At 42.2% G+C, this 4,613-nt stretch overlaps 1 protein-coding gene and 1 non-coding gene across 2 annotated transcripts in view; both read left to right on the top strand.

Moving 5' to 3' along the window:
- LOC101864476 (SH2B adapter protein 2) overlaps positions 1-4,613 on the top strand; it is a gene marked incomplete in the record, with an annotated part of 52,251 nt that overhangs the window by 8,193 nt on the left and 39,445 nt on the right.
- Positions 714-817, top strand: LOC118478397. The gene has a single exon (XR_004859016.1). It is a non-coding gene; the product is annotated as a U6 spliceosomal RNA (small nuclear RNA).

Raw genomic sequence — 4,613 nt, 5'->3', positions numbered from 1 at the left:
CACACGCACACACACATACACACACACACACACACATACACACACATGCAAACACACACTCCGAGGAAAAGAAGATTATTCTTTTGGCAATCTCCACGAGCTTGAAAAGAACGGAGCAGGAGGACCGACTCCTTTGGCGTGATCATGACTGTGTGAGTTGGCACGGGCGAGGCAAACATGTCTTGTCGCCTCAACAACTTTTCCAGCGTCTTATCGGGAATGGCGAATGACTTCTGAATTTTCGTCATGGTGATGTTGTTTGCCTCTAAGGAAATTTGAAACCACCCACCGGACAGCTCTCGTGGCATGCTGTCTACGCAGGAAGAATTTTCCCGGCAGTTTTCTGGGAATATTTCAACGGTTCAGTTGGAAGAAAGACGTTTGCCACATCTTTCTAAAAACGACTTTTTTTTTTCATTTCTTTGGCCGCAGAACTTTCTTTGTCACACATCCTTTCGACGTGAGGATCGGACTGTAAATATTCATTATTTACAATCAAATTCTCACTCCGAAAAAATATTTTGTAGTGGAGAAAGATCTGTACCACGGGAAAGAAAAACAGTAGATTTTTAGAAAGATGGGGCTTACAGTTTTTTTTGTGACTGAACCGTTGATTTGTAGAAAGGGTGTGTCTTTTTCTGCGTCAGGACATGCTCTCACAGCAATCGAATGATAAGATCTGAGTGTTATCTACTAACCGCGTGTACAGTACGCGTAGTATACTTGTGTGTTACTAAAATTGGAACGATATCGAGGAAGATTAGTGTTGTCACTGTGCGAGGATGACGGGCAAATTTGCGAAACATTCTAATACATTCCAATTTTTAGAATCTACAAAGACCTTTTGGAGATCACCATCTTTTATTTTAACATGTCACTGGGTCAAAGGACTCATGCACCGAGGCTACTTGATTAACAACAACAACAACAACAACAACATGTACCGGATGAAAAAAACCGAATATTATAATGTATTAATATTATGCATTTATTATTGGCTTGGCTTTTCCATCGATTTCTCGGGTAGGGGGGCTCGACAATCGAGGACAAATATAAGACTTTAATCTTCTGGCTACTAAAAGTGGGCGTTATTATAGTAAATACAACTACTTGGGCCCGTCCAATATAATAACATCCGGAAAGAGACACCTTTGATGAGTCCTGTCTCTTAAATGATCTAGCGAGTAGTTGGGAGGGTGGTAGTGGTGGTTCCTATTTGTTTACTTTCTCTCTGTTTTTTCTGTCTGTCTGTCTTGCTTTTCCCCGGCTCAAAGTGACCATTATTATGTTGATGTTTTTCTCTTTACTCAAACAAACGGACAAACAAAATGAAATGCCATGAGTCAAAGTTGTGTCGATTGGGGCGTTATAACACTTGCTTAAAAAGAAGAACCTTCGGTGAATATCGTAACTTCATGGAAGAACTTGATGATGATGAAAAATGTGCGGCGTCCGTCAGAATGTAGCCATGCACGTTTCAGATACTGCTAGACGTTATTGGATCACACGTACAAAAAAGGGCTGCTCATTACATTTTTAGAGGTTACAAAATTATATAGTCTGTGGGATAATTTTCGCCTTTTCCCTCCCCAGTCTCACATTAGAGCATTGTTCATGATTAAGGGAAAAATATTTTTTACGTCCCTTCATCATTATTTAGATTCTAGATCATTTAAGAGACGGGCTTTGGACCGTAGTATCCCTGTCAGGGCCAGCATGAGCTGAGAGAAGGATTAGGTCCCAGCAGAAAGACCCTAGATACTCGATAAACATTCTGCCACTCGGGAATCGAACTCCGGTCTTCTGCGCGGAACGGAAAAGAGCCTAACCGCTCCACTACCGACGCCGCTCGTTCTCAGTTTGTTAATGTAGATTTTTTTCATCTTTTGTTTCGTCGTGAAAACAACGCGTGCCCACACAGAACAGCTGCTACAGTATAGTTGCCGTCATAGAGTTTCCCGTTTACGCACGCGGCCAAGTTTACTTAACGTTTGTTTGTTTGTTTTTGTAAGTGTTTTACGGCGCTCGCAACTGCATAAGGGCATATGAGTGCGCGGGACACACCTAATATTTTTCAGTTGTTGGAAATTTTGAATTTTGCCCTGGTGGCGCCGAAGCCTACTCTTATCGATTTTAGACCACTAAGGGATCTTTAACGTGCGCAACTTGCACAGGGGCCCTCCGAGATTGTTCGCCCTTGTCCGAGAAGGCTAGGTGTAGATCTTTCCTACCAGAAGATCAGGGGTGTGGCTGAAAGACAGCAGTAAGAAGAAGCCAAGGAGTAGCAGTAGAAAGGCTGTAGAAAGAATCAGGAGCCCAGGGGAGGGGGGGGGCAAAGGAGATGAGGGAGTGGGGGCAGAAAGAGGAGACGAAAGCAGACGACAGAACATTGCTAGAGAGCAGGAAAGGAGGTGAAAGGAGACAAATTTAGAGAAGAAATATTTTCGGTCTCTACCCGGAATCGAACCCGGGACCTTTGAATGAGAGGCCAACACTTTAACCTCTAGGCCACGAGAGCCCCCACTTAATGTTTCAAAGACAGCCCAGAGAAAATACATTTTTAAAAATGTTGAGTGAATTGAGATGCTGTCATAAGGAAGACGTTCATCTAGAAGTGACCGCAGCTAAGAAAGGACACGAGACGTGGTCTCTGTGACGTTGATTATTCAGCTGGAGAATTCAGTGACGTATTTGTGACACGTCCTGTTTTGCACGGTTATCGAACATCGTACTGGTCGTGGTTAGTGGCTGGTTTCTCATACTCAGTGCACTTTGCCCATTGGAGACATTTGATATATTCGGCGCCAGCCAGATTTTCCTTCTTGTAGGCTGGGAAGGGGAGGGGGGGGGGGGAGCGAACGCTATAACTTTGTCACAATTCGGTCGAATCCTGCAAAATTAAACATGTTCGCTTTAACCGAATAGGTCGTATCCGTCGTCGTCAGTAAGAACAGTCGCTTACAAAGCTTGTAACCTTGTAGCTTGTAGTCACATGATATTGCGATGTCAAGGTCAAATCTTTTGTTTACGCGGGAAATGCGATAATGGACAGTGTTGATTTGGAGATGCTGATAGAAAGCTGTCGAAATTTCCCATGTCTGTGGGATTCAAGAAGGTCTCAACGCAGCAACCGCGATATGCGACAGTCGGCACTTGTAGCTAGCTATTATTGACAGAAATGGCTGTGTTGTGAACAGTAATTTTTTTTTTAAAGACAACGCCACACGGTACCGGATGTGACCTCTGCAACAAATTCTTCGGTCACCGATGGTCAAAGTTTTATTTCTGCTGTAACTTCCGGGTCATGTTTGATGAAGAAGCAATTCGGTGGTCTATTCGTAGTACGCACAGAAGCTGCCATTACGCTACCTCAGAATTACAAAGTTCTATCTCCCCAGTACCTAGTTTTTAATTAAGAAATTTGACGCCAAAGATTTTGAGTTTGACTTCGTGTCAAGCTTTTTCGAATGTAATTCTTTGACTATCTTGATGACAACTCCGAAAAATCTTACGATTTTGATAGACCATATATAATATTTGGTTTCTAACCTCATGATCTTAGTAACTCAATACAACCAAAAATGTCAGATGGAACTTTGAAATTTTGAGGTAGCGAATAATCGATTTGACCCGACCCGATCCTGCATGTGGGTACCCTGTAAAACTAAGGAAAACGAAACAAAAACAATGTCTCAGTTTGACTCATGGCATCGCATGGGGCAACAGCTTCTTCGGTCTCCAGGAGTCAAAAGTTTTCTCTGTTTTAATTTGTTGATCATGTTTCGACGGCTGAGCTCAAGGAGTGACTAAATCCACTTTTCAGAGTTTCAAGAAAAACGAGTTTGAAGTTTTAACGATATTGAAATCTCTATAAAATAGTAAAAAAAACCCAAAAACAACAGCAACCAAACCAACGTTTATCTCGATCGAATTAAGCTACGTCGTATATACAGAGGTAAAAGAGCGGCTCTACACATATATATATATATATATTGATCATTTCGACCAAAAGTGGATATAATACAGCCACTTCTTGCGCTCAGCCATCGATTCGATGAAACAATTCATAGTACGCACCAAAGCTGCAATTAGTCGGTCCGACCTGACCCAATCCTGCCTATGGGCACCCTGCGTAATTAAGAGAAAAGCGAAACAAAAACGATGGCTCAATGCCCGTACTTTTACAGTTACGGTGTTTGTACGGGAAGTGAATAATATTAATATACTGTGTCGCCACGGCCCTTTCGAACTGAATTGTAAACACGTTATCCCGGCAATGTGTAGTGCGCACTAACCCCGTTTTTCCGTTTCTTTCTTTCTTTCTTTTTTTTTTTGAAAAGTAAAACGATTTGAACATCATGCGTACAAAACAGGAAACTTAAATTTAATTTTCTCCCGTTTCTGTTACCCTTTATCCACAGTCGCCATATTTATCTCTCACCCACATCCTCACATGCCCATTTTCTACTCTTCTTTTTTTTTTTCTTCCAATAGTGACATTAACCACAATAACAACACGGAGTTCCCCGCTGACAGACACAAAGCTTACGTTCTTCCCACCTTGATAAAACTGAAGAAAAAAAATGCTCGAAGTCGATCGACTCCCCCCCCCT

Source organism: Aplysia californica, unplaced genomic scaffold (genome assembly GCF_000002075.1).
Source record: "Aplysia californica isolate F4 #8 unplaced genomic scaffold, AplCal3.0 scaffold00538, whole genome shotgun sequence".
NCBI classification, from domain to species: Eukaryota; Metazoa; Mollusca; class Gastropoda; order Aplysiida; family Aplysiidae; genus Aplysia; species Aplysia californica.
The sequence above is the reverse complement of the archived record's forward strand: the minus strand, read 5'-3'. Positions and strand labels throughout refer to the sequence as shown.